This window comes from Phallusia mammillata, chromosome 3 (assembly GCF_965637545.1).
Source record: "Phallusia mammillata chromosome 3, kaPhaMamm4.hap1.1, whole genome shotgun sequence".
In the NCBI taxonomy this organism is placed as follows: Eukaryota; Metazoa; Chordata; class Ascidiacea; order Phlebobranchia; family Ascidiidae; genus Phallusia; species Phallusia mammillata.
The window spans coordinates 19,573,941-19,584,926 of NC_137254.1; the positions used below are offsets into that span (position 1 = coordinate 19,573,941).

General features: G+C 34.8%; 2 long non-coding RNA genes across 2 annotated transcripts; both read left to right on the top strand.

Annotated features, from left to right (window-relative positions):
* Positions 1-36: 36 nt before the first annotated feature.
* Positions 37-2,343, top strand: LOC145217746 (uncharacterized). The gene is made up of 2 exons (XR_013857472.1): positions 37-1,453; positions 1,612-2,343. It is a non-coding gene; the product is annotated as an uncharacterized LOC145217746 (long non-coding RNA).
* Positions 2,344-4,063: 1,720 nt separating this feature from the next.
* On the top strand, positions 4,064-6,066 carry LOC145217748 (uncharacterized). The gene is made up of 2 exons (XR_013857474.1): positions 4,064-5,176; positions 5,335-6,066. It is a non-coding gene; the product is annotated as an uncharacterized LOC145217748 (long non-coding RNA).
* The last annotated feature ends 4,920 nt before the right edge of the window (positions 6,067-10,986 follow it).

Sequence of the window (10,986 nt, forward strand, 5' to 3'; positions counted from 1 at the left end):
TGGTTAATACATTACATTAAATTGGATTATTTTATGTTTAGATATATTTTTGGATGTTTTGTTTTTCCATCTAAATGATTCTAGATATATTTTAAGGTCAAACTGGATTATTTCATTCAAACCAAAGTGGCAGCCCTGCTTGATTTCAATTAGTCAGCTTCTATTGCAAACCATACTAAGAAGCAACAGGACTAAATCCATGTATAATTATAAAAAATACTTCCCGAACACAAGCAAATTAGGTCTTAAAATTGTAAAATTTCGTGCAATATTTCGTGCTTATGACTTTAATAAGGCATTTGTTAAATCTTGAAAAATTGCAAGCAGCAAAGGTAAGTGTGTTTTTTTACGATTTTTGAACTTTCATTGTCTGCCAGGCAGTCTGACGAGCTCTAACAGGGCGAAAGAGTTCAATCACTTTTTTTTAGTCAATTTGTTTATTATTTAAACATGTCTAAGCTCTGTTGTGTGTCACATTGTGATATCTGAATGCCATATTTGACAATATGAATGTTACTTGCAAAAAAGAGGAGCTCATCTGAGTTTCCAAACAATAAAATACTTTTTAGATTGGACCAACACATTTAGCTGTTTGAAAACAGTGGATTCATGAAATTCCTAGCTGCCAGACACTGTTACAACTTAGTATTTGTTTTGTTTTAACCAGCTGATTTCGCCATATTCAAATGAAAATTGTTCATGTTTTTTGGTTTATTTCTTAGGAGAAAGCCACCAACATTTAAAGATTGGAAACCTATTAGCAGTAAACAATATTAAGAAAGTATTAAGCAACTACCAGCACAAAAGAAAGCGGTTCAATACTGGTTCTTAACAGACTTGGAGGAGTAAAACATTTGTTTTGTTTGGTATTTTAATTAACTTCTTAGTTATCCTTTTTTTGGGATCCATCTTTGCTTATACAGTTTATCACCTTGCTTTTTATTTCATTTTTGTAACTGACTCGACACAATGTTTAAACTGATCATATTTAGATCTGATTGATTCAACAACAAGCAACAGAAGTATCTGTAAAATAGTAAAAAATGACACAGTATTACCATTGTATATTTTTGTTACAAAATATTGGTCAGAAAACAACCAGCCACTCTTGTGATTGTTTTAATTAATTAAAAGTTTTTGCTAATCGGTTGTTTAAAAGGTTACAAGAAAAAAACAAAAATAATCCTTAAAGGTTGCTGAATTTGTCAAACACAACCTTAAAAAATCCTAACCTAATAGTTTTGTATTCTAGTTCGAGAAGAGCACTGCTTCATTACAGGAATAAAATTGGTCAAAAAAAGTTAGATGAATCCAGGAAGACCATTAAATATTTTCCATTTTTTAAGCTTTAAAAGCAATTCTAGTGATGCTGCTAATCATTCATAATATCATTTTATTTTAGACAGTCTTCTTGAGCTATGTAGCCAATGTGGAAATTGTGATTAGAAAATAGGTAAGTTTTTTTTTTGTTTTAGACAGCATGACCCACTTTACACATAATTAATTTTGATATAGTGCACAAAATGGTAAAACAATGGTAAAAGCATAATTTTTTTATCACGTGTACATAAAAACTGTGTGCTTATCTACATGTAAAACTTTTGTGAACAGATTGGAAGTGACAGTTGCAGACATTGGTATCACATCAAATGTGTGGGAATCAACACCTCTGAGCTTGGAATAATTCAGTCTTGGCAATGTCCTGTTTGCTTAAAATTTGTGATGTTATGGGTCCCCTTTCCTAAAGGAGGCACATTTTGATTTTACTCAATTTGTGTTTTTTTCCCTGAAGTTTTTTCGCAGCAGATGGTGGATATGGTCATGTAGATAGCCATTTGTCTTGACAGCTCCAGTATTTAACCCACAGGCTATCAAAGTTTAAAAACATCTCTCATAATCTGACGCACCACAAATAACGAGTTTCTGTGATGTTATAGGGATAGTGTTACTTGCATTCATTTGGGCTGGTTATTTTTTGAAGTTTTAACAGCCTTAAACAATCACCAATTGGGGATTAATTTTAAAGGACTGTTGATTGTGGTTTGATATTTTATTATTTTGCACATAGCAACCCGTTACTAACCTGCTAGCCCTTAAGATGGGTGATTTTTTTATTTTGACATGTCAATTGTTGTGTTTTACCCGATGCTCTCACTCACTATTTCCCTCTTCTTTACTTATTTATTTATAATGCATTGTCACATGAGTATTAATCGATACACTGACAGCTAGAGAATATGGTGTGCTTGCTTAGATTTTTAAGTTCTTTATCACATCTAGTCTTTATATTAGGCATTCATAAATTTGTTGTTTTTTGTTTAATAATAAAAGTTGTCTGAAGTATTTTTTCATGCTTTATGATTACTCAAGATGTTTTTGTAACAACAATATTGCCTTAACATTTTAATTAAGTTCCTGAATATAATTGTAGTCCTGGGATCGTTGGCGCATTTTCTCCATCTATCTTCATCCTCTGCCAGTCCCATGCATTTCACCCCTGAACATTGCCAAAGCCAGTTCGTTCTGGGTCTCCTGTGTCTTCTCATGACCTTTAACAGTGCTGTGCATGATTCCATGTTACATGGCCGAACCCTTGAAACTTTCGTCTTCATGTCACATCTTCATTGAGACTGCTTCCAGTTGTTCCCCTTCCATTGTAATTTCTATGTCGCTCTCTTTATCATTTTGCCTTGACCTTACCATGATCTTGCTTTTGTCACTTCTTATCTCCATTCCATACCTTCTCATTGTACTGTCCAATGTCAGTAAGTTGCTTACCACTCTGCAATGAATTTGTCCCGCCATCACTGACACTGTTTGCTCAAAATCTTCCATTGGTTCCCTCATTATGTGCTCTAATAATATGTTGAACAAGATAAGCGACAGCATACACTCTTGACATACTGCAACCAAAGTGCACTTCTGTGGGTTGTCACTGCATTTCTGGCCGTATTATAAAGTGCTTTGATCAGAAAGATCCGGTGGAGACTGATACCATGTTTCACCTTCCTACTCTACAGAGCTTTTCTCCAAACTCTGCAGGAAGTTCTTGATGTTGGTCTAAATTTTTCACCTAGTATTCGAACTGTTAGGTTTTGCTTGGTCGTCCACAGAAACTGGCTTGTTCTTCAGAAAGAAGTTTCTATCGTATTTATTCACGATCTCTTGTGTTTTCCAGGGTGCTTTCTGGTTCTATAGCTATTTCCAAAGTTTCCATTGTGGTCGCATTCACGATTTTAGAGAACTCAGATGTTAGTTCTGGCAACAATGCTTAAAATCTGCCTTTCATCTTTATTTTAAACCCCTCTCTGCAACTTGGCTCTTTCAGACGACAAAGCAAAAACACTGTTTTTTTCGAAAATTATAAATCAGTGACAAGGCGTCATTTAATCATTGACAGGACGCCAGTGAATCAGTGACAGGGTGTCAAAATCAATGACAGGGCGTCAGTGAATCTGTGACAGGGTGTCAGTAAATCTGTGACAGGGCGTCATCGAATCAGTGACAGGGTGTCAATAAATCTGTGACAGGGTGTCAGTAAATCTGTGACAGGGTGTCAGTTTGTACCTGACACCCTATCATTGACAGGCGATAGGTGACAGCCTGTCACTAAATTGTCACAACCCCGTCTCAGAAAAATAGAGTGATGAAATGGAAGAAGTAAGCTTCTTTAGCATCAATATAGATCAATTTATATTAAAAACCTTCATATGCCATTTTGTTTGGTTAATACATTACATTAAATTGGATTATTTTATGTTTAGATATATTTTTGGATGTTTTGTTTTTCCATCTAAATGATTCTAGATATATTTTAAGGTCAAACTGGATTATTTCATTCAAACCAAAGTGGCAGCCCTGCTTGATTTCAATTAGTCAGCTTCTATTGCAAACCATACTAAGAAGCAACAGGACTAAATCCATGTATAATTATAAAAAATACTTCCCGAACACAAGCAAATTAGGTCTTAACATTGTAAAATTTCGTGCAATATTTCGTGCTTATGACTTTAATAAGGCATTTGTTAAATCTTGAAAAATTGCAAGCAGCAAAGGTAAGTGTGTTTTTTTACGATTTTTGAACTTTCATTGTCTGCCAGGCAGTCTGACGAGCTCTAACAGGGCGAAAGAGTTCAATCACTTTTTTTTAGTCAATTTGTTTATTATTTAAACATGTCTAAGCTCTGTTGTGTGTCACATTGTGATATCTGAATGCCATATTTGACAATATGAATGTTACTTGCAAAAAAGAGGAGCTCATCTGAGTTTCCAAACAATAAAATACTTTTTAGATTGGACCAACACATTTAGCTGTTTGAAAACAGTGGATTCATGAAATTCCTAGCTGCCAGACACTGTTACAACTTAGTATTTGTTTTGTTTTAACCAGCTGATTTCGCCATATTCAAATGAAAATTGTTCATGTTTTTTGGTTTATTTCTTAGGAGAAAGCCACCAACATTTAAAGATTGGAAACCTATTAGCAGTAAACAATATTAAGAAAGTATTAAGCAACTACCAGCACAAAAGAAAGCGGTTCAATACTGGTTCTTAACAGACTTGGAGGAGTAAAACATTTGTTTTGTTTGGTATTTTAATTAATTTCTTAGTTATCCTTTTTTTGGGATCCATCTTTGCTTATACAGTTTATCACCTTGCTTTTTATTTCATTTTTGTAACTGACTCGACACAATGTTTAAACTGATCATATTTAGATCTGATTGATTCAACAACAAGCAACAGAAGTATCTGTAAAATAGTAAAAAATGACACAGTATTACCATTGTATATTTTTGTTACAAAATATTGGTCAGAAAACAACCAGCCACTCTTGTGATTGTTTTAATTAATTAAAAGTTTTTGCTAATCGGTTGTTTAAAAGGTTACAAGAAAAAAACAAAAATAATCCTTAAAGGTTGCTGAATTTGTCAAACACAACCTTAAAAAATCCTAACCTAATAGTTTTGTATTCTAGTTCGAGAAGAGCACTGCTTCATTACAGGAATAAAATTGGTCAAAAAAAGTTAGATGAATCCAGGAAGACCATTAAATATTTTCCATTTTTTAAGCTTTAAAAGCAATTCTAGTGATGCTGCTAATCATTCATAATATCATTTTATTTTAGACAGTCTTCTTGAGCTATGTAGCCAATGTGGAAATTGTGATTAGAAAATAGGTAAGTTTTTTTTTTGTTTTAGACAGCATGACCCACTTTACACATAATTAATTTTGATATAGTGCACAAAATGGTAAAACAATGGTAAAAGCATAATTTTTTTATCACGTGTACATAAAAACTGTGTGCTTATCTACATGTAAAACTTTTGTGAACAGATTGGAAGTGACAGTTGCAGACATTGGTATCACATCAAATGTGTGGGAATCAACACCTCTGAGCTTGGAATAATTCAGTCTTGGCAATGTCCTGTTTGCTTAAAATTTGTGATGTTATGGGTCCCCTTTCCTAAAGGAGGCACATTTTGATTTTACTCAATTTGTGTTTTTTTCCCTGAAGTTTTTTCGCAGCAGATGGTGGATATGGTCATGTAGATAGCCATTTGTCTTGACAGCTCCAGTATTTAACCCACAGGCTATCAAAGTTTAAAAACATCTCTCATAATCTGACGCACCACAAATAACGAGTTTCTGTGATGTTATAGGGATAGTGTTACTTGCATTCATTTGGGCTGGTTATTTTTTGAAGTTTTAACAGCCTTAAACAATCACCAATTGGGGATTAATTTTAAAGGACTGTTGATTGTGGTTTGATATTTTATTATTTTGCACATAGCAACCCGTTACTAACCTGCTAGCCCTTAAGATGGGTGATTTTTTTATTTTGACATGTCAATTGTTGTGTTTTACCCGATGCTCTCACTCACTATTTCCCTCTTCTTTACTTATTTATTTATAATGCATTGTCACATGAGTATTAATCGATACACTGACAGCTAGAGAATATGGTGTGCTTGCTTAGATTTTTAAGTTCTTTATCACATCTAGTCTTTATATTAGGCATTCATAAATTTGTTGTTTTTTGTTTAATAATAAAAGTTGTCTGAAGTATTTTTTCATGCTTTATGATTACTCAAGATGTTTTTGTAACAACAATATTGCCTTAACATTTTAATTAAGTTCCTGAATATAATTGTAGTCCTGGGATCGTTGGCGCATTTTCTCCATCTATCTTCATCCTCTGCCAGTCCCATGCATTTCACCCCTGAACATTGCCAAAGCCAGTTCGTTCTGGGTCTCCTGTGTCTTCTCATGACCTTTAACAGTGCTGTGCATGATTCCATGTTACATGGCCGAACCCTTGAAACTTTCGTCTTCATGTCACATCTTCATTGAGACTGCTTCCAGTTGTTCCCCTTCCATTGTAATGTCTATGTCGCTCTCTTTATCATTTTGCCTTGACCTTACCATGATCTTGCTTTTGTCACTTCTTATCTCCATTCCATACCTTCTCATTGTACTGTCCAATGTCAGTAAGTTGCTTACCACTCTGCAATGAATTTGTCCCGCCATCACTGACACTGTTTGCTCAAAATCTTCCATTGGTTCCCTCATTATGTGCTCTAATAATATGTTGAACAAGATAAGCGACAGCATACACTCTTGACATACTGCAACCAAAGTGCACTTCTGTGGGTTGTCACTGCATTTCTGGCCGTATTATAAAGTGCTTTGATCAGAAAGATCCGGTGGAGACTGATACCATGTTTCACCTTCCTACTCTACAGAGCTTTTCTCCAAACTCTGCAGGAAGTTCTTGATGTTGGTCTAAATTTTTCACCTAGTATTCGAACTGTTAGGTTTTGCTTGGTCGTCCACAGAAACTGGCTTGTTCTTCAGAAAGAAGTTTCTATCGTATTTATTCATGATCTCTTGTGTTTTCCAGGGTGCTTTCTGGTTCTATAGCTATTTCCAAAGTTTCCATTGTGGTCGCATTCACGATTTTAGAGAACTCAGATGTTAGTTCTGGCAACAATGCTTAAAATCTGCCTTTCATCTTTATTTTAAACCCCTCTCTGCAACTTGGCTCTTTCAGACGACAAAGCAAAAACACTGTTTTTTTCGAAAATTATAAATCAGTGACAAGGCGTCATTTAATCATTGACAGGACGCCAGTGAATCAGTGACAGGGTGTCAAAATCAATGACAGGGCGTCAGTGAATCTGTGACAGGGTGTCAGTAAATCTGTGACAGGGCGTCATCGAATCAGTGACAGGGTGTCAATAAATCTGTGACAGGGTGTCAGTAAATCTGTGACAGGGTGTCAGTTTGTACCTGACACCCTATCATTGACAGGCGATAGGTGACAGCCTGTCACTAAATTGTCACAACCCCGTCTCAGAAAAATAGAGTGATGAAATGGAAGAAGTAAGCTTCTTTAGCATCAATATAGATCAATTTATATTAAAAACCTTCATATGCCATTTTGTTTGGTTAATACATTACATTAAATTGGATTATTTTATGTTTAGATATATTTTTGGATGTTTTGTTTTTCCATCTAAATGATTCTAGATATATTTTAAGGTCAAACTGGATTATTTCATTCAAACCAAAGTGGCAGCCCTGCTTGATTTCAATTAGTCAGCTTCTATTGCAAACCATACTAAGAAGCAACAGGACTAAATCCATGTATAATTATAAAAAATACTTCCCGAACACAAGCAAATTAGGTCTTAAAATTGTAAAATTTCGTGCAATATTTCGTGCTTATGACTTTAATAAGGCATTTGTTAAATCTTGAAAAATTGCAAACAGCAAAGGTAAGTGTGTTTTTTTACGATTTTTGAACTTTCATTGTCTGCCAGGCAGTCTGACGAGCTCTAACAGGGCGAAAGAGTTCAATCACTTTTTTTTAGTCAATTTGTTTATTATTTAAACATGTCTAAGCTCTGTTGTGTGTCACATTGTGATATCTGAATGCCATATTTGACAATATGAATGTTACTTGCAAAAAAGAGGAGCTCATCTGAGTTTCCAAACAATAAAATACTTTTTAGATTGGACCAACACATTTAGCTGTTTGAAAACAGTGGATTCATGAAATTCCTAGCTGCCAGACACTGTTACAACTTAGTATTTGTTTTGTTTTAACCAGCTGATTTCGCCATATTCAAATGAAAATTGTTCATGTTTTTTGGTTTATTTCTCAGGAGAAAGCCACCAACATTTAAAGATTGGAAACCTATTAGCAGTAAACAATATTAAGAAAGTATTAAGCAACTACCAGCACAAAAGAAAGCGGTTCAATACTGGTTCTTAACAGACTTGGAGGAGTAAAACATTTGTTTTGTTTGGTATTTTAATTAATTTCTTAGTTATCCTTTTTTTGGGATCCATCTTTGCTTATACAGTTTATCACCTTGCTTTTTATTTCATTTTTGTAACTGACTCGACACAATGTTTAAACTGATCATATTTAGATCTGATTGATTCAACAACAAGCAACAGAAGTATCTGTAAAATAGTAAAAAATGACACAGTATTACCATTGTATATTTTTGTTACAAAATATTGGTCAGAAAACAACCAGCCACTCTTGTGATTGTTTTAATTAATTAAAAGTTTTTGCTAATCGGTTGTTTAAAAGGTTACAAGAAAAAAACAAAAATAATCCTTAAAGGTTGCTGAATTTGTCAAACACAACCTTAAAAAATCCTAACCTAATAGTTTTGTATTCTAGTTCGAGAAGAGCACTGCTTCATTACAGGAATAAAATTGGTCAAAAAAAGTTAGATGAATCCAGGAAGACCATTAAATATTTTCCATTTTTTAAGCTTTAAAAGCAATTCTAGTGATGCTGCTAATCATTCATAATATCATTTTATTTTAGACAGTCTTCTTGAGCTATGTAGCCAATGTGGAAATTGTGATTAGAAAATAGGTAAGTTTTTTTTTTGTTTTAGACAGCATGACCCACTTTACACATAATTAATTTTGATATAGTGCACAAAATGGTAAAACAATGGTAAAAGCATAATTTTTTTATCACGTGTACATAAAAACTGTGTGCTTATCTACATGTAAAACTTTTGTGAACAGATTGGAAGTGACAGTTGCAGACATTGGTATCACATCAAATGTGTGGGAATCAACACCTCTGAGCTTGGAATAATTCAGTCTTGGCAATGTCCTGTTTGCTTAAAATTTGTGATGTTATGGGTCCCCTTTCCTAAAGGAGGCACATTTTGATTTTACTCAATTTGTGTTTTTTTCCCTGAAGTTTTTTCGCAGCAGATGGTGGATATGGTCATGTAGATAGCCATTTGTCTTGACAGCTCCAGTATTTAACCCACAGGCTATCAAAGTTTAAAAACATCTCTCATAATCTGACGCACCACAAATAACGAGTTTCTGTGATGTTATAGGGATAGTGTTACTTGCATTCATTTGGGCTGGTTATTTTTTGAAGTTTTAACAGCCTTAAACAATCACCAATTGGGGATTAATTTTAAAGGACTGTTGCATGTGGTTTGATATTTTATTATTTTGCACATAGCAACCCGTTACTAACCTGCTAGCCCTTAAGATGGGTGATTTTTTTATTTTGACATGTCAATTGTTGTGTTTTACCCGATGCTCTCACTCACTATTTCCCTCTTCTTTACTTATTTATTTATAATGCATTGTCACATGAGTATTAATCGATACACTGACAGCTAGAGAATATGGTGTGCTTGCTTAGATTTTTAAGTTCTTTATCACATCTAGTCTTTATATTAGGCATTCATAAATTTGTTGTTTTTTGTTTAATAATAAAAGTTGTCTGAAGTATTTTTTCATGCTTTATGATTACTCAAGATGTTTTTGTAACAACAATATTGCCTTAACATTTTAATTAAGTTCCTGAATATAATTGTAGTCCTGGGATCGTTGGCGCATTTTCTCCATCTATCTTCATCCTCTGCCAGTCCCATGCATTTCACCCCTGAACATTGCCAAAGCCAGTTCGTTCTGGGTCTCCTGTGTCTTCTCATGACCTTTAACAGTGCTGTGCATGATTCCATGTTACATGGCCGAACCCTTGAAACTTTCGTCTTCATGTCACATCTTCATTGAGACTGCTTCCAGTTGTTCCCCTTCCATTGTAATGTCTATGTCGCTCTCTTTATCATTTTGCCTTGACCTTACCATGATCTTGCTTTTGTCACTTCTTATCTCCATTCCATACCTTCTCATTGTACTGTCCAATGTCAGTAAGTTGCTTACCACTCTGCAATGAATTTGTCCCGCCATCACTGACACTGTTTGCTCAAAATCTTCCATTGGTTCCCTCATTATGTGCTCTAATAATATGTTGAACAAGATAAGCGACAGCATACACTCTTGACATACTGCAACCAAAGTGCACTTCTGTGGGTTGTCACTGCATTTCTGGCCGTATTATAAAGTGCTTTGATCAGAAAGATCCGGTGGAGACTGATACCATGTTTCACCTTCCTACTCTACAGAGCTTTTCTCCAAACTCTGCAGGAAGTTCTTGATGTTGGTCTAAATTTTTCACCTAGTATTCGAACTGTTAGGTTTTGCTTGGTCGTCCACAGAAACTGGCTTGTTCTTCAAAAAGAAGTTTCTATCGTATTTATTCATGATCTCTTGTGTTTTCCAGGGTGCTTTCTGGTTCTATAGCTATTTCCAAAGTTTCCATTGTGGTCGCATTCACGATTTTAGAGAACTCAGATGTTAGTTCTGGCAACAATGCTTAAAATCTGCCTTTCATCTTTATTTTAAACCCCTCTCTGCAACTTGGCTCTTTCAGACGACAAAGCAAAAACACTGTTTTTTTCGAAAATTATAAATCAGTGACAAGGCGTCATTTAATCATTGACAGGACGCCAGTGAATCAGTGACAGGGTGTCAAAATCAATGACAGGGCGTCAGTGAATCTGTGACAGGGTGTCAGTAAATCTGTGACAGGGCGTCATCGAATCAGTGACAGGGTGTCAATAAATCTGTGACAGGGTGTCAGTA